Raw genomic sequence first — 20,014 nt, 5'->3', positions numbered from 1 at the left:
ACTGAGCACAGAGCCTGATGACATGGGTCTTGATCTCTTGACCCTGAGATCATGACCTGAGCCAAAATCAAGAGTCAGATACAACAACTGAGCCACCCAGGCACCCCTATACCTTGCTTTCTCTTCTTCTTATGGAACTTCTATAATGTGAATGCTTGTTCACTTGGCACTGCCCAAGAGACCTCAATCTATCCTCATTTTTAAAAGTTCTTTCCTGTATTTGCTTTTTAGCCTCTATGCTTTTCATTGACCTACCTTCCAGATTGCTGAACCATTCTTCTGCATCCTCTAATCCACTGTTGATTCCCACTAGTGTGGTTTTTTTTTTCAGTTATTCTTCAATTCTGATTGGTTCTTTTAAATATTTTCTAACTCTTAATTGAAGGTTTCTCTGAGTTCTTCCAACCTTTCCTCCAGCCCAGTGAGTATCTTCATGATCATTATTTCAAAGTTATTTCTCAGGCATTTCTTTTTAACCTCTGTTTCATTTAGTTCTTTTTCTGAAGGTTTGTTTCTTGGCCTTTCTTTTGAAGCATATTTCTCTGCCTCCCTGTTTAACTTGGCATTCTGTGTTTGTTTCTACAGATGAGACAAAATGACTACTTCTTCTGAGACTGAAGGAGTGATCTTGTGTATGGTGTCCCCTATGCAGACTGTGTGTGCTTGGTGACTTTTGCTAGCTGGCTGGAGCTGTGGTTGTATATGCTAGTTACTTTGTTAAACCATGGCTCTTTGCAAAAAGGATTTTAAAAATAATTATAATAATCATAAAATAATAAAGAACAAGGAAAAATAATAAATAAAATATTAAAAGAAAAAAGAAAACCAAAAAAGACAAATTTTAAAAGTAAAAATTTATTAAAAGTAAACACACACACATGCCCACATTCACATACACACACCATGACTTGTTTTTTGTGCCCCAGAACCACGGGGTAGCTGGTGTGGACACCCCGGGTTCACTGAGGTCACAAGTTCACTGTGAGTTGGACCCTGCTCTCATCTGGGCTTTTAAGGTGGAGGGCGGGGGGAGAATTTCTCAGCCTTGTTAAACCATACCATTTTTTTCTGTGCCCCAGTGACACCAGGGCTGGTGTGGGCTTGTGCACCTGGAGTTGTTGAGGTTGCCAGCTTTTTGTAACAATCTGATTTGCCAAATATGGCATCTGAACCCACCCCTGACGGCATTCAGACCCTGTTCCAGTCTGGGCTTTTAAGGTGGAATGAGAGAGTTTCCACAGCTCCTTGGCCCTTTTAAACTGCTACTTATTTTTTGTGTGTGTGCCCCAGTGCAACTAGGGTTGGTGTGGGCTTATAGACCTTGGGCTCTTTAAAGTTGCAAGCTCATGGACGTGAGTAGAACTTACCATATGGTGTCTGGATTATTTCCTGTATGTTCTTGTACTTCATTGTTTCTTTTCTTGCTGTCTTCCCTTGTGATTTGGTGATTTAGTATTACATTTGTATTCCTTTTTATTTTTTTGTGTATGTACCTTTGTGGGTTCTGGTTACCATAATGTTCATATATAACATCCTGTGTCTATAACAGTCTATTTTAAGTTGAAGATCACTTAAGTTCAAGCACATTATAAAAGCACATTTTTACTACACACACACACACACACATCATTTTGGTTTTGATGTCCTATTTTACACCTTACTATTTTGTGAATCACTTGACTTATAAGTCTAGATGATTTTATTACTTTTTCCTTTTAGCCTGTATACTAGCTAGGTAGGTGAGTGGCATACTGCCTTTACTATGTTTACCAGTGAGATTTTTTTTTCCTCCTATAATATTTTTATTTCTAGCTATGACTTACTGTTCCTTTTAAAGAAATCCTTTAATGTTTCTTGTAGGGCTGGTTTATTGTTGACTCCTTTAGCTTTTGTCTAGGAAATTCCTTATCTCTCCTTCAGTTCTGAGTGATAACCCAGAGAATTCTTGGTTTAAGTTTTTTTTCTTTTATCACTTTGAATATATCATACCACTCCTTCTTGGCCTGAAAATTTCTTCTGAAAAATCAGCTAGTAGTCTTTTTTTTTTTTTTTTTTTTAGATTTTTTTATTTATATATTCATGATAGAGAGAGAGAGAGAGGCAGAGACACAGGCAGAGGGAGAAGCAGGCTTCATGCCAGAAGCCCAACGCAGAACTCGATCCTGGACTCCAGGATCACTCCCTGGGCCAAAGGCAGGTGCTAAACCGCTGAGCCACCTACGGTTCGCCCTCGCTGTTAGTCTTATGGGAGTTCCTTTGTATATAACTAGTTGTATTTCTCTTGCTGTTGTTAAGATTCTCTCTTTTTCTTTAACTGTTGGTGCTTCGATTATAATTTTTCTTAGTATGGTCTAATTGGGTTCATTTACTTGGGATATCTGTGCTTCCTAGACATGGATATCTGTTTCTTTCACCAGGTTAGGGAAGTTTTCAGCCATTATTTTATCAAAATAGGTTTTCTGGTCCTTTCTCTTTCTCTTCTCTTCTCTTTATGGGACCCTTAAGATGTAAATGTTAATATGTTTTATATTGTCCAAAGGTCTCTTAAGTGATCTTCATCTTTCTTATTCTATTTTCTTTTTGATGTTCAGGGTACTGATTTCCACTACCCTATTTCCCAGACCACTGAACTATTCTTCTGCATCATCTAATCTGCCATTATTCTCTCTAGTACAGTTTTGTTTTCAATTATTGTGTTCTTCATCTTTGATTGTCTTTTTAAAAATATTTTATATCTCTTTGCTGAAGTTCTCACTGTGCTCTTGAATTCACTAAGTGTCTTTATGACAATTATTTTGAATTCTTTGTTTGCTTATCTCCATTTTATTTAGTTCTTTTTCTGAGGTTTGACTTATACTTTCATTTGGAGCATATTCCATATTAAGGTAGATCAGTTATAACTCCTGATCTTGAAGTGGCTTTATGCATAAGGTATCCTGTGAGGTCTAATAGCACAAGACACCCCTTACTCTGGTGCCCCACATTAAATACCTCAGGAGTGACACTTGTGTAAGTTGCATGCACCCTTCTGTTGTGGCTGGGCTGTTATTTTGCAGACCCAATGGTGTGCAGGATTGTATACCAGCAGGGGGACATGGCTACATGGTCCAGTTGTGACTGATAACAGGCTTATATTGAGGAGCAGGCATAAACCCTCCCTGTCTGGGAGGCCCAACATTGACTATTGTAGCTATACTGGTGTGCAGGGTTGGCCCTTGGTTTGATTTGCTGTAATGACTGGCTGCAACAGTTGTAGGCACAAGATGGATAGGGCAGGCCTCTGGCATGCTTTGCTGCAAGATCTGGCTATATGTATTATAGTTCTAATGTGTGAAGCTGGCCTTCCTAGAGCAGGGGAACTTGAGAGTGTCTCTGATGCTGGCAGAGGCCATCCACCAGGGATAACAGTGCAGTAAGCTGTCTGGCGGGAGGGGTCCTGAGAGAGGTGGGCAGTGTGTGCATGGTGCGACCTGGGAAAACTAGAGAACATGCAGTGCTAGCACAACAGATAGGTCAGAGATGTTACTACTAGCACCAGGCAGCTAGTTAAAAGGAAAGTGACAAAGGTGCCCACAGAGTGCTTCCATCCTCAGAGTATGTTCCAACAGATCCCTGACCCTCTAGCACACATCCTTAAATTAGTCAGTGGGTCTTCTTCACATGTAACCCAGGTGCTTTTCAAACTGCTCTCTCTGCTCTGGGACTTGGAGAGAGCAAGAATGTGTGTATATCCTTTAAAAGCAGTCTCCATTTCCTACTGCTCTTTGGTTCTCCCAAACATAAGCCCTCGTGTATTTCAAAACCAGTCATTATTAGGGTTCATCTTCCTTGTGCAAGACTCCTGTGTGGAACTCAATGTGGAGCTTGGAATGTTTGTTCCTTAGGGAGGGTTTCTATGGTTGTGATATCCCTCCTACTTGTGGATCACCATGCCAGGGGATGTGGATCCTAACTAAACCACTTCTTCATCTCTCCTACCTGACATGATGTTTTTTTTCTTTATATCTGAGTTGTGTATGATATGTTGAGCTAATCTTCAATTTGTTCTCAAACACAGTTCTGTGTATAGTTGTAGATTTCGGTATGTGGGGTGGGGGTAGATATGAGCTTAGAATCTTTCTATGCCACCATCTTAATCTTGCCTCTCCTCTATGATCCATTTAATGAGTTCTTAAATTCAGTTTGCTAATATTTTGTTGAGAATTTTTGCATCTGTCTGTCAGGGATATTTATTGATCTATAGTTTTCTTGTAGTGTTCTTATCTGTCTTAGGTATCCATATAATGCTAGTCTCATAAAAGGAGTTTGGAAATGTTCTCTCCTCTTCAATTTCTTGGAAGATTTTGAGAAGGATTGGCATTAATTCTTTAAATGTTTAGCAGAATTCACCTGTGAAGCCATCTGGTCCTGGGGTTCTCTGTGCTGGGAGGTTTTGATTAGTAATTTAATTTCCTTACTCATTGATCTGTGCATGCTTGCTATTTCTTCCTGATTTTCCCAGGGTATCTAATTTATTGAAATATAATTATGGGGTTTTTTTAAGATTTATTTACGAGAGAGAGAGAGAGAGCACAGAGGGAGAGGGAGAAAATACAGAGGGAGTAGCAGACTACCCACTGAGCAGATAGCCCAACATGGGGCTTCAACCCAGGATCCCAAGATCATGACCTGAGCTGAAAGCAGATGCTTAACTGACTAAGCCCTCCAGGCACCCTGGCATATAATTGTTCTTAATAGTCTCTTGTGACCCTATGTGTTTCTGTAGTGTCAGTTGTTATTTCTCCTGTTTTCATTTCTGAGTTTGAGTCTTCACCTTTCTTCTTGGTTACACTAAAGGTTTATTAATTTTGTTTATCTTTTTGATAAACCAGCTCTTATTTTCATCGATCTTTATTGTTTTTTGGGCTCTATTTACTTAGGTCCACTCTGATCTTTATTATTTCCTTCCTTCCTACTTTGGGCCTAATTAGTGTTTTTTCTACTTCTTTGAGGTGTTAAGTTAGTCTTTTTTAACTTATGATTTTTCTATTTTTTAATATATGTATTTATCACTATGAAGTTCCCTCTCCGAGCTGCTTTGGAGCATCTCATGGATTTGGTAAGTTGTGTTTCTATTTTGATTTCTTTTGAGATATACTTTGATTTCTCATTTTATTTCCTCTTTGACCCATTGGTTGTTCAGGAATGTGTGTGGTTTCCACAGATCTGTACATTTTCCAGCTTTTCTCATGTTACTGATTTCTAGTTTTATATTGTGGTTGGAAAAGATCTTAGTGTGATTTCTATCTCCTTAAATTTGCCAAGACTATTTTGTGGTCTATCATAATAGAGAATGCTTCATGTGCGCTTGAACAGAATTTGTATTCTGCTGCTGCTATTGCATAGACTGTTCTAAAGATGTCTTAGGTCCATTTAGTCTAATACATAGTTCAAGTCCAATGTTTCTTTGTTGATTTTCTGTCTGTATTATCTATTCATTGTTGAAAGTGGGGTGTGGAAGTCCCTTACCATTGTTGTCTATTTCTTCCTTCATATTTATTAGTATGTGCTTAATATGCTTAGGTGCTTCTATATATATATATATATATATATATATATATATATATATATATATATCTGCTTTTGGTTTCCACTTGCATAGAATATCTTTTCCATTCCTTTACTTTGATTCTATTTGGGACTTTAGAGCTGATGTGAGTCTCCTATAAGCAGCAGGTATTTGGGTCTTGTGGGGTTTTTTGTTTGTGTTTGTAAGTCACAAATTGGCTAGATGGATAAAAACAATTAGAGAATTTGAATAAAATGTATGAAGTGTAAATGTAATGAAATATAAATAGCTACATTTAAACTATTGATATGTAGGACTTACCAAGTAAGCCACTTTATTAATTTTTGTTTTTTTGTATGTCTGTTGCTTTTCCCTCAATCTCTAACTACTTTTGTATGTTAATTTCCATGGTGGTATGCTTGGTTTCCTCTTTTGTCTTTTGTAGATCTACTCTAAGATTCTGTTTTGTCATTACATTGTAAATTACATAAAACATAGATAAAACAGTGTATTTTAGACTGATAGCTATTTATCTTTGACCTAGAAAGGCTCCACCTTTTTGTACCTTTTTATATTACTGATGTTACAATTTACCTCTTTTAATGTGTTATTTAATGTGTTAACAATTTAGTTATTTTTGATAGCCTTTAACTTTTATACTACTGTTGAGTGATTAATACACCATCCTAATATAAAGTTACATTTTTCTAGTCTATTCTTCACTTTTACCAGCGCTTTGTGTATTTTCATGTGACTGATGAGTGTCTTCATTTCAGTCTGAAGAGCTCTTTTCAGCATTTCTTGTATGGCAAGTCTGGTGGTGAACTCCCTTGGCTTTAGTTTGTCTGGAAAAGCCTTTATTTTTCCTTCATAACAGAAGGATAACTTTTCTGGATTAAGTATTCTTTGCTGGCAATTTTTATTTTTCCACACTTTGAATATGTCATTCCATCCTTCCCTGACCTGTAGAGTTTCTGCTGGTATCCTAATAGGGGTTTCTTTATAGGTTACTTTCTTTTTTTACTCTGGCTGCCTTTAAGATTCATTCTTTATCATTGATTTTTGATAGTTCCATTGTAATGTCTTAGAGAAGGTTTTTTGCATTGAATAGGATGTTCTATTAGCTTCGTGAACTTCTATGTCCTCTTCCTTCCCCAGGTTTGGCAAGTTCTCAGCTATGATTTTTTGTTGTTGTTGTTGTTTTTTTTAATAAATTAATTTTTATTGGTGTTCAATTTACCAACATACAGAATAACACCCAGTGCTCATCCCGTCAAGTGTCCCCCTCAGTGCCCGTCACCCATTCACCCCCACCCCCCGCCCTCCTCCTCTTCCACCACCCCTAGTTCGTTTCCCAGAGTTAGGAGTCTTTATGTTCTGTGTCCCTTTCTGATATTTCCCACACATTTCTTCTCCCTTCCCTATGATTTCTTTAAATAAATTCTGTCCCCTCCTACTTCTCTTCCGTTCTGGAACCCCAATTATTCAGATATTTGCCTTTCTCATGGAAACTGATGGCTCTTGTAGGCTTGTTTCACTCTTTTTAAAATCTTAGCTCCCTCCTTTCTAACTGTATTATTTCTATATTCCTACCCACCAAGTTACTTCTTGGTTTTATCTGGTGTGCCCTGTGCAGACATATTGCTCTTCATCTCATTCATTGAATTTTTCAGCTCTATGATTTCTATTCAGTTTGTGTACCTAAATTTTATATTTATATATATAACTTTATATTTTCATATATAACTTTACATATATTTATATAAACTATATATATAATTTCATTCTTTCTGGTAAAGAACTTCTGTTCATTAATTTTATTCTGATTTCATTGAATTTCCTTTGAGTTTTCTTATAAATGATTGAATTTCTTCCTAATAACTATTTTTTAATTCATAAATTAGAACACAATATTCCATGCCTTTGAGTTTGGTTGCTGAAGAATTGTTTCTGTGATAACATATTTCCTTGATTTCTCATATTGTTCATAGTTACATGCTTCTGCTTTTACATTGGAAGTAGCAGACACTTCCTTAACTAAGCCCTTATACTTTGGTTCTTACTATTCTGGTTCTTACTATTCATCATGCTGGCTTTTAGAAACCTGTCTTTTGTATTCCAGAAATCTGTCTTTGTTGTTAAAGCTCAAGTTTGTGGTTTCTCCCCTTTGCCCTTGACTAGGTCCAATTTCTTGAGTACATCCCCTGTCTGCTGGAACTCACTCTCACAGGGGGACTCAGGAACACATAAAAGGATGCAGCAGAGTAAGGGGTGTGTATTTAGCAGTCAGGGTTCTGGGGATGCCCTGCCCAAGCCTTTCAAGAACTGATTCTCAGTTTAGTATAGCCAATGGGTCTTGTGAATATAAGTGCCATTGGCTTTCAAAGCTAAGTGTTTGGGGGGCTCATCTTTCAATTGTAGATGTTAAAATTTGCAAGTGTTCAAACACTTTATTCCTCAGGTAGGTTACCGCACCAGGGGTGGGGTTATGGCAAGTCTGTCAGCCTCTCCTGATTTTGGGGTTTTTTTTTTTATTATTCACTTGATATGTAAGAGTTGCACAGGGTTTTTTTTCTATATATCTTTTATAGGAAACTGCTACATATGTTGCAGTAGACTTGGTGTGTCCAAGGTAAGAGGTGAGTTCAGGAGCCTCCTTCAGTGACATCTTGGTCCACAACTCCTTCATTCCTTTTTACTTTTTTTCCTTTTGCTCCTATGATTGGATATTTTCAAAAAATTTTTAAAGATTTTTTTAGGTATTTATTCAGAGACACAGAGAGAGAGACAGAGACACAGGCAGAGGGAGAAGCAGGCACAATGCAGAGAGCCTGACGCGGGACTCCATCCAAGGTCTCCAGGATCACACCCCAGGCTGCAGGCGGCGCTAAACCACTGCACCACCGGGGCTGCCCGACTGGATATTTTCAATTGATCTATCTTCAAGCTCACTGATTCTTTGGTCAAGTCTGATGTTGAAGCTTTCTAACAAATTTTCAGTTCACTCATGATATTCTTCAGCTCCAAAATTTGTTTGGTTTTTTGTTTTCTCTCTGTAGACTTCTCATTTTGTTCTTGTATTCCTGATATTGTTGAATTGTTTCTGTGTTCTCTTGTAGCTCTTTGAGCATCAAGAACAATTATTGTGAACTTTATATTAGAAAATCCCTGGATCTCCATTTCTTTGAGACCAGTTAGTGGAGATTTACTGTAATCTTTTGGTAGAGTTGTGTTTCCTTAACTCTTTGATCCCTGTAGCTTTGCATAGGTGTCTGAATATTTGAAGCAGTCACCTATTCCAGATTTTATGGACTAAATTTAGTAAAGGAGGCCTTTCACCTGTAGGCAAGGGCATGCTGGAGCATACTGTGACCCTGGGTCTAGTGGTGCAGGGTATCAAGTGCAGGGGCATGTGGCAGCACTGGGTCTAGGGGATTGTGATGTCTCTCTACTCAAGCTGCTAGGATCCAGATTAAAAAATGCATGGATTGGTAAGCATTGTGGGTGTCTGCAGTGGCTTCAAGGGATATTGGATTCCTCAGTGGTGCCTCCTGATCCAGCATCTGGGGATCAAAGTAGACAGCAGTGGTGGCTGGAGCTGGTGATGTGCACACACTCAAGTGTGGAGGCAAGCTACAAGTGCCTTTTTAGTGTAAAAGGCCAATTGCAGACACACAAGTTATAGTTGTGGGAGCCAGGGTTTGCAGCAAAGGCTAGGGTCAACTGTAGGCACACTGGAAGCTGCAGGTGCCCTGAATATCATTGTATACCACCTTGGCTGCTGTAATGACTTTACCTGAGACCACAAACATCGGGGAGGCCCTGTTTGTTTGTTCTCCCCTGGCTGCAGTCTCCCCTCAGACATGTGCACTGCACTGAAGGACAGTGATGCATGTTCAGACATGTACATTATTAGAAGGGTGAGCCCTGAGTATGCACACAGCAGTGGAGGTCAGTCAAAGGAATCTAGGCCTGGTTTCTTGCATTTACACAGCCACAGAGGTCTGTATTGGTTGCCAGTATAATTCCTGGGCTCCAGAAGGGGCTGTGGGAAAAGTTAAGAGTGAAGAGGCACTCAGCTGCCACCAGTGAGTGTGAATATCTGAGGTAAAAGCAGGTGAAATCTTCAAGGAGTCCATAGCAGCTGTGCTATGGTGGTGAAAGCTATCAGGTTTGTCTGCAGAGCAACTCATTGGGAGCCACCATCACTCCCACTGTGTGGCTTATACATACAGCCTTTGCTTTTCTTCCTTGTTTCTAGCCATCACTATGTACTAAGTTTTGCCACTCCAGGTCCTTCATGCAGCGCTTTGAAAGGCTAGGGAAGCTGGATCCTCACTCACCAAGAGAGGGGAACTCTTTCTAGCTGAGAAGTTGACTCTTGGTGCTAAGCAATGCCAGCTTACGGAATAGGATGATGCAGGCAAAATGAAGCTGTCTTCCCCACACACATACTTTTTTTTTTTTTGCAGGTATTCTCAGGTGTTTTTTAAATTTCCCTGTGTTGCTAAAGTTTCTTAAGCTGGTTTCCAGAGCTCTCTCAGAGCTGTTTTTGTTCATAGATAACAGTCTAATTTTGATCTTTGTTGAGGGACAGAGATTAGGGTCTCCTACACCACCATTTTAGTGACATCACTCTTGAATTCTATTAAATATTGTCACATCAGCTTCATTATTTCAATTCAATCCTTTCCATCTTTTTTTTTTTTAAGATTTTATTATTTATTTATTCATGAGAGACACAGAGAGAGGCAGAGACACAGGCAGAGGGAGAAGTAGGCTGCATGCAGGCAGCCCGATGTGGGACTCAATCCCAGGACTCCAGATCACTCCCTGGGCCAAAGGGAGGTGCTCAATTGCTGAGCCACCCAGGCATCCCCAGTCTTTTCCATCTTGATCAGTGCCTACACTAAGGAACTGCCTTTCTAATGACTGGATCAAGGAGCTTCCTTGCCCCCTGTAGAATCTTTCTGATCTTTAAACAAAAAGTCCAAAGTGACTTTGGTTTTAGTCGGTAATTAGCCCTGAAATCATCAACTTCATTTGTCTTTTTTAATTTCAAAACCAGGGATCCCTGGGTGGCGCAGTGGTTTGGCGCCTGCCTTTGGCCCAGGGCGCGATCCTGGAGACCCAGGATTGAATCCCACATCGGGCTCCCGGTGCATGGAGCCTGCTTCTCCCTCTGCCTGTGTCTCTGCCTCTCTCTCTCTCTCTGTGACTATCATAAATAAAAAAAAATAAAATAAAATAAAAAAAAATAATTTCAAAACCAAAGTGACAGGTGTGTTCTCTTGGCAGTTAGCCAGCCCTTCTAGTATCATTGTTCTGTCACCAGTAAGCATGCAGTTTGGAGTTTGAAATGAAAGCCCTGGTGACTCCATAATAACTTTCCAAGGCTGGGAGTTCTGATAGCATTTTGGGAAGGTTACCACTTTGTTTTCCTATGGGTAAAAGCTACCATATACCAGATTCTTCAGCAAATAAAGGTGATCAAAAATGAGTCTCTTAGCAGTTATGTGGGCAAATGTATACCACTTTATCCATCACTACTTTCCAAAAGAACAGCCTATCTTTTTAAATCACTGTTTTCCCTGGCAACTTCTTCACATTGAGAGTCACAATAATACAAAGGTGGCCCATGAAAACCCACAACTTTTGTTCCCAAATTATTCTTTCTTTCTTTTTTTTTTTTTAACCAAATTATTCTTTCAAGCAGCCCACACAATCCCAGGCCATGTCAGCCTTTTCATCCCTTCCATAGTGGAAAAGAGCCTTTGGAGAGGTCAATGAGAACAGCTCATTCAGGTTTTTTTTTGTGTGTGTGTGTGTGGTCATTTTTGGGGAAAAAAAGACCAAATATTTTACAAAGCAGTAGAATAAGTCCTGAAAACTTCTATATACTTCAGCACAAAGCCAGTGCTGAAATCCCAGCACACTGAAAAGTTTCCCTGCAATAATGTTAGTTTCAGAAGGCTAGAGGGAAAAACATGAACAAATAATTTTCTTGTTGAAAGAATAATTTGTCCCTTGGTAGAGCTGAAAGTCTGCACAGCATTTCATAATAGAGTCCTTGGGAATAACTTGAAACAAAATAAACTACATTCATAACCTCATTCATCACTCAACAAATATTGATTGAACATCTACTACATGCCAGGCTATATGGGGACTCATGGTTTCCAAAGATGAATCAGCCCTGTATCCTTAACTATAGGAATCTGGCCAAACTGGTTGAAAAGGAAAACCATAGCATTAGCAGCATCAACATGATAATTCCTAGTAAGTACTAGGAACTAAGCTACATATTCTTATTTTTCATCTCCCCAGCAACCTACCAAGAAAGTACAGATGATGTATTGTAAGTGATATTCTAGTGTACTGGCCAGCACATACACAGCTAGGTGTGTAGGAGAGTCAAGGTGAAAATCCAAGCCACTCTGATTGCAAAGTCTGTAACTTAACACTATAATATAAACTCAGAGAAAGGACACTGGCAGTTCTAAAGAGAGAGAAATTACATCTCGGCCTTTTTTTGTAATTTGGGGGTATTGGAAACCATATTTGCCAAGATGTGGTGTCATATTTATGCACATTTAACATAAAATTTTCCTCAGCCTAGGAATAATTCCAACATCTTTCTTCAGTTTCTCAGGGCTGATTACAATTTTAGGAAAAGTTACCCTTTAGATTATGGATTTTAGCATCTTTGTGGGTTTTCTTGTGGGGGTTTTGGGTTTTTTTGTTGTTGTTGTTTTGTTTTGTTTTTTCTTTTTTAGATTTTATTCATGACATGCACAGAGAGAGAGACAGATTCAGAGAGAGGCAGAGACATAGGCAGAGAGAGAAGTGGGCTCAATCTCAGGACCCTGGGATCCTGACCTGAGCCAAAGGCAGACACTCAACCATTGAGCCACCCAGGAGTCCCTGGATCTTAGCATCTTTGGATGAAACCTGTCCTGAGGTAATCAGTCCCACTCTGTTCTAGGACATTGTCTGTCCTATTTGCCCACTTCTGTCTCCTTTCTCTTCCATGGGGAAACTTACTAGGTGGTTCCCATAGGGTTCATTCACATCACCATCATTCTTCAAGAACATGATCTGATCCACATGGCCAGGATATTCCATTCCCACTGACCAACCAGTGATTGATCTGGTTGGGTTCCATGCCCATATGTGAATGAATCAGTATCCCCTGGGAATGTTTGCTACCTCAGAAGAGTCTTTTCCTACCAGGTATTCAGTTGGAAGAGTATACCATTTACCATCTTGTCTAACACAAAGGGCTGAGAGACAGAGTGAGGGCACTCTAACAATATTATTGCAGCCTAGGCCCCACATAACTGAAGCTAACCACACACTTGGTCTTTTCAGTACAGAGCTCCAATAAGTACCCTCTCCATAAGCTTAGTATGAGTGGGTTTCTTTCACTAGCAAGCACAAATTATGAATAATACATTAAAGCAGTTGTCTACAGGCTTCTTTGATTATATGTACCCTATCGCTAAATTTTGTTCACCCTCAATATATATGTATGTGTTTATTATATACTTGTATTGCTGTTTTAATATATAGTGTAGTTATAAAGAATACATAAAAATATACATTATAATAAAGTGATTAAAAGTTAAATATAAATAAAAGTCTTAATGTTTTCTTTCTGAATCCCTTTGAATTGTCTTGCAAAGTAAAGCCCCTGAATAGTTACCTCCCTTTTTAGAGATCACTGAATAAGTGGAGACTGGTCAAGGCTTGACAGTGCTGAGAAGAAAATCAGAGCTCAGATATTAAAAATGGAGCAGTTCCTAGTAGTGATGGACTCTGTGGTAACACTTTGATGGTGGGTGATATATATCACTAGTAAAAATCACAGATATTGAGCCTTGAGAGAGTGGGGAATTTATGGGACAGAATGATGAGTAGCTCAGTAATGTTCTCTACTTTTCAACACCATCATGGAAGCCCTCTGTACTCTCCCTGTGGAATTAATTACTCTCTCATAACTCAACTTTGGCTCCCATCACCTTGTGTCATAGATAGGTAATAGCCTATCTATCTCTTTCACTTAACTGTAAACATTTTAATCCCACTTCACTAATGTCTGCATCCCTAACGTTTGCTTAACATGGCACTGGGAAACTTCTGTGATGAACAAATGCATGCATTACACCAGTCTAGAGCCAGAAAAAGAAATCAATTTAAGGCTCTTGCTTGGCAAGAGATAAGATAGTAAGAATTCCAATGTATTACTTCTCAGCTGAGGGAACTTCATGTTGAGCTTTATATGGGTAACTTTAAAACTTTGTGGATAAGACCTGCAGCCTGAGTCTACCGCTTCAAAAGAGACCATCTCTTATGTTTTCTCAATGACTCATTAAAATAAATGATAAAAATAGCAAACATTCAGTATATGTGATAAGCTCTTTACATGCACCAGCTAAAATATATATATATATGTGCTATTATCCCTGATTTACATATGTAAGAACTGAGACTTTCAGAGGTCAAATAACTTGACTGAATTCACAGATTTGGGAGTCAAACAGAAGTATGACTTCAAAGCTGTGCTGTATTAGAGCTTTCGTTGTTAAAGCAGAGCTATGTCCTCTAAATTGCCTGGCTGCAATCTCTCTCAACCAGATCTGGATCCTCATTGGCTATAGTTCCATTTAACCCCTTTGCTGACATTCTGCCTCAGCTTCTAGGCCTGTAGTAGAGCACTTCTACCTGATGCTACCCTATCTGAATCCTGATTCTAGCAACTCTCTGCTGCTGCCACCTGGCACCTAGAAGTACAGAGGCCACTTCAGCCCAAGTCATTCTTTACCAGCGCTGTCCAATCAATAGCCACGTATGTGACTAAATTTCCCAGAGGCCACATTAATAAAATAAAAATAAAGGAAATTAATTTTGATATATTTAACTCAATATATCTAAAATATTAACTTTGCAATACCAAAAATTTGTTAATGAGGTATTCTACATTGTTTTCCATCAAAATTAGCATGTATTTTCTATTTACAGTACATCATAATTTGCACTAGCCACATTTCAAGTGCTCAGTAACCACATGTGGTTAGTGGTTACTGAATTTCTCCATTTTAGCTTTAGACATTAAATCCATTAGCTAATGTATTCTACCAAATTAAACTGGATTATAACAGGAGTTTATCACTTGAGAGCCAAACTGATATAGCAAGGAAAGTATAGGCTTTATAATCAGATGGTCTTGAATTCAAATCCCAGCAAAATGATACAAAAAATCTTCACTAACTGGTTGTTTATAACAGTGAAAAATCAACATTTCTTAAAAATTGCCTTCACTAGTGTAATGGATAAAAATTGTGGTATTTTTCCATGATGGCATATTGTACACCATTTAAATGAACAAACTAAATCTACATGTGTGCACAACATGGATATAACTAAAAAAATGACAAGTGCAAAAATGTATTAAATGATAGGATACCTTAAGTATGAAACCATTTTTTAAAAGTTTAAATACATGTAAAATAATATAATGTTTGTAGATATACACTAATGAAGAGAAATTAGAAAGACATGCCTAGAAAGCTATATATCCACTTGGGAATAGTGGTTCTCTGGGAATGGAAGGCAGGAAGAGGGAAAACAATGTGGAAGGGAAGACTTCAATAGTATTTGCTATGACTTACTGAGAAGGAGGGAAAAAATTCTAAGACAAAAACTTAATTAACAAATAATATCAAGAAGTCCCTTGCCTGAAGAACACTACATGTATACTCTCTCTTAGCAGTTTTGAGGAAGCAAAACCAGTAAGTACAATTCTTAATCTAGAAAATTTGTAGACAAGCCTCTATTTGGAAATCAGTTTTCCAAGGTAGCCCATCCTCCCACAAGGCAAACCCATACTTCAAAAACACTGGCTTGGAGAAGGTTAGAGAAGCACAGGGGGATGACTTACTAAATATTGAACTTACTACCTAGACAAATCTGGGAAGAAACACCTTTTTGAACAATCTAATGACTTATGTGAAATGGAGCATGACAAAGAAGTGCCTTCACAGGCTGCTCAGTCTGTAGGATTTCTACTTGGAGCTATATAAAGCATAAGAAAACTTAAAGTAATTAATGCAAAGTTAATTGCCTTGCAAGCATTGGAAATTTAATACAATGCTTATATGAGATTTATTCCTGAACATATTTTTTAATCAATGTCTCCTAACCCATCTGTGCTTCTGCAATGAGGCTTCTATGCTAAAGTGCTATGACTATCTCCATTTGCTCCATAATAATTATGCAAAACTTTTTTCTGCCTATCCCAGTTTAAACACTGATTAAATGAGAAGTAAATTACTGTGCTGATAGTATTGATAGAATCATCATAAACTGGCACTTACCCATGGAAACAAACTGTCCACTAATGAAGTAATTACACTCTTTATTTTGGAGTTGGGAACATTTCATGTAATCAGATGAAGTGCATACACATTCATGGGTCTCAATAAATGGCTATGTTATAAGAACAACAGGAAACTAACTTCAAGTTTTTATAGCATATAGGCTCTAGTTAGAAAATGAGTCCAGGGAAAGAGAAAATATATAATTTACCTTACCCACTTGGACAATGCTTATCCTGCCAAGTTCATATGTCTTTTAATGAAAGAGAATAGAAACAATTAATTCCCTGAAGAATAAAATATACACATTCAAAGTAATAGAAATCCTGAGAAAGTTTCTACGAAGACCATAATAGCCTTCCACAAACCAGCATGCCACTGGTCCTGGGTTCCCTGCAGATAAACTCAACTGCTTATTAAAGATATTTTATGGTTAATCTTTATTTCCATGGTGGATTTTAAAAAAGAAGTGGGTGAATTAGCCCACATAGACCCTTTTTTAAAAATCACAATATTAAACCAAAAAGAGACAATTAACCATACCACAGCTTTTCTGGAGATGAGTCTGGATTGGATCTGGCTGAAGAATACTGTGCAGTCTCATCTTTCTGGGACCTGTGCTGAGGGATGACAGGTCCTTTAACTTCCCTAAAATATAACCCATGGATATCTAAGAACATGCTTTTCAAAACCTAGAACGATAACCTCTCTTGATGGATAAAGCTCATTACTAACTCAGGCAAGTACCTCAACCCATGTAATAGGAGTAAACTAGGACCAGACATAACCTGGATCCATCAGAAATAGAGGCATCAGAAATATAGGCAATCAGGTGTGCATAGGCCAGGAGAGCAGTCAGAAAAGACAAAAATGCCGGAACTTCTTAAGAAAAAACATTCCCAGGCAGAGAGGAGTCCAAACTTTAGCACATTTTAAAATATTTTTTGTTTCTAATTATGAAGTTAATATGTTCTGATCTAAAGTAAAATCCAAACAAAATAACATTTAAAAACATCCATGACCCCATTTGTTCTTTCAGTGCTATACATAATTAAGAGGAAGTTCTCCCAACTTCAGCACTATTGATATTTTGGACCACATAATTCTTTGTTGTGGGGGACTGTCCTATGCATTGTAAGATGTTCATCAGGATCCCTGTCCTCTACTGACCAGAAGCTAGTAGCATAACCCAGTGTGGCAGTCAAAAGTGTCTCTGGACTTTGATAAATGTTCCCTGAGAGGCAAAGTAGCCCCCAGTTGAGACCACTCTTTTAGAGGAATCACATAAAACTCTGAAACCAGCAACTTTCACTTAATATATTTTCCTCTTTCTATGTAATTAGAAACATTTCTGCAGCATCTTTTTTAATGGCTTCAGATCAGTCTATTACATGATGCACTATAATGTATTTAACTGGTCCTTAATTTAATGTTCCAATGTTCTATAATATGATGAAGATCTCTGCACATACATATTTTGGCACATAATTATTTCCTTAGAATATATTAAGATTTTGGGGTCAAGGTTTTTTACTTTGTTTTTATAACCTCATTTTAAAACTTTGACATACTGTTCGTTGCATCATTTTCTGTTTGAGACTGGTGTCAGCCTTTACTCGGGACATTTTCTCCCACCCTAATCCATGAGTGTAGGGATTGACTTCCATATGTTCACTACAATATCCACACAGTGCCTTGAACAGTGCCCAACATACTATGAGCTCAATATTTATTGAATAGAAATATGGATAAATCAAAGAATAGCAGTTAAAATTTCAAACATGATGCAAATTACTAGTTTTGAAACTTACTTTGTCCAAAAAAAGCACATTTGAGATTGATCCTAAAATAAGCTATAGATGTATTTTGATTTCCGAGAAAAAGGAAGAGTATTAAGAAGAGGCAGATTAAAAGTCTAAGACTTGAATACTTTCGAGTTTCAAGTTTGCAGCTGGAGTGAAGAAATTTTGGTGGAGGTAAGGAAGTAATGAATTATTTATTGAATACCCCTATCTCTGGATGTTCTTTAGAAGACAATACCTGTTCAACTGTCCTTACGACTGTATAGCTTCATTCCTGGAAAGAAGAAAAAAAAAGACAACGTGGTTTCTTTAAATATTTTCATAAGTCAAGACTAAGAAATTTAGAAGATGCTGCTGCTTTGGCCAAGTATTTGTCTTGTAATGAAAACATTCCAAAATGACATTGTACTATGTACTTGTCCAAATCTAATTAGTGGATCTTGAATCCCAAAGTCATTGGGGAAAATATAAATCTAGTTATAACAAGCACAAAAAATGCTTCAAGTAAAAAAAAAAATGCTTCAAGTAATAGTCCATTTTGCAGTTATGTCCACCCATAGATGGTATAATACACTTCTCAGAGTAAAAACCCCAACTCTCTTCACTCTTAGATCCTCTCCATCTATCATTGAAGTAGGTGAGTTCTATTTTTTTGTGATAGGCTACACCTTGACAGGAGCATAAATGGAAGGGCAAGAATATGGTATGTGCCTCATTTTAGATTCAAGGAGGAGTCCTAGCCAGGATGTTCATAAGTGGAAGAATTAAAGAAGATAAACTATGTAGATCCTGGCAAATGGACCATACCATCCTCCCTGCTTTATTCCAAGGCCACATCAGTTGAACAGGATATTAATCAAACTCCAATAAAAATATTAAAATTATTGTCTTTGTACTCCATTTTCTTTTAAAACTTAAGAAACCTCCAGTTAACTATCATAGTGGAATCACTAAGTAATTGGAAAATTATGTAACTACTGCTGAAATTACACAAACATCATGCCAAAAATATTCCTTATTTTGGAGAACAATTTAATAACAAAGAATTTGAGTGCTTAGTAAAATTCTCTTTGAAAAGGCATTATTTGAAAACCTCTTTGCATTAATTGCCTAAATTAAGAATTCCTAGATGTATTAGATGGTAGTCATCAACCTTGGGAACATTAGAATCACCTGGTAGCCTTTTTCCTTTACAGCTTTGAATTATAATTGACAAAATTGCAAGATATTTAAAATGTACAACTAGGAGATTTGATATACATTGTGAAGATTCCCTCCATTCAGTTAATTAACACATCTATCACCTCATATGTTTATCCTGTTTTGTGTATGAAAAACATTTAAGTTCTATCTTCATAGCAAATTTCAATTAAACAATAGTGTTATCAACTATAGTCACCATGTTTTATATTAGACTCTCAAAATTTATTCAACTTACAACTGAACCTGTACCCTTTGACAGACTTCTTCCTATTTCCACCTCCTCCCACCTCCAGTAAACAATTTGCTACTTTTTCTATGAGCTCGTTTTTGCATTTTCTTAATATTAGTATTAGATTCCACATATAAGTGATATCATGCAGTATTTGTCTTTCTCTATCTGCTTATTTGACTTAGCATAATGTCCTTCAGGTCCACTGTTGTCACCAATGTCCATATTTCTTCCTTTTCGTGGTTGGATAACACACACTACATTTTCTTTATCCATTCCTCATCCAGCAATGGACACTTAGATTGCTTCTATGTCTTGGTTGTTCTAAATACTGCTGCAATGAACATGGGAATACAGATACCTCTTCAATGTAATTATTTCATTTCCTTTGGATATATACCCAGAAGTAGAATTACTGGATTATATGATAGTTCTATTTTTATTTTTTCTAGAAATCTCCGTATTGTTTTCCATAGAGGCTGTACCAATTTTACACTGCTACCAACAACGTGTAAGAGTTACCTTTTCTCCACATTTTTGCCAGCATTTGTTATCTCTTGTCTTTTTTATAAGAGCCATCCCAACAGGTATGAAGTGAAATCTCATTGTATTTGTGATTTGCATTTCTATGATGAGTAATGATTTGAGAATCTCTTCATGTACCTATTGGCCACCTGTATATGTTCTATAGAGAAATGTCTATTCAAGTCCTCTACCTATTCTTTAATCAGATTTTTTTCTATCAAGTTATATTAGTTCCTTATATATTTTGGATATTAACTTCTTATATATGATATGCAAATATTTTCTTCCATTTGGTAGGTTGCCCTTTCATTTTATGGTTTCCTTTGCTATG

This window comes from Nyctereutes procyonoides, unplaced genomic scaffold (assembly GCF_905146905.1).
Source record: "Nyctereutes procyonoides isolate TBG_1078 unplaced genomic scaffold, NYPRO_anot_genome, whole genome shotgun sequence".
In the NCBI taxonomy this organism is placed as follows: domain Eukaryota; kingdom Metazoa; phylum Chordata; class Mammalia; order Carnivora; family Canidae; genus Nyctereutes; species Nyctereutes procyonoides.
The sequence above is the reverse complement of the archived record's forward strand: the minus strand, read 5'-3'. Positions refer to the sequence as shown.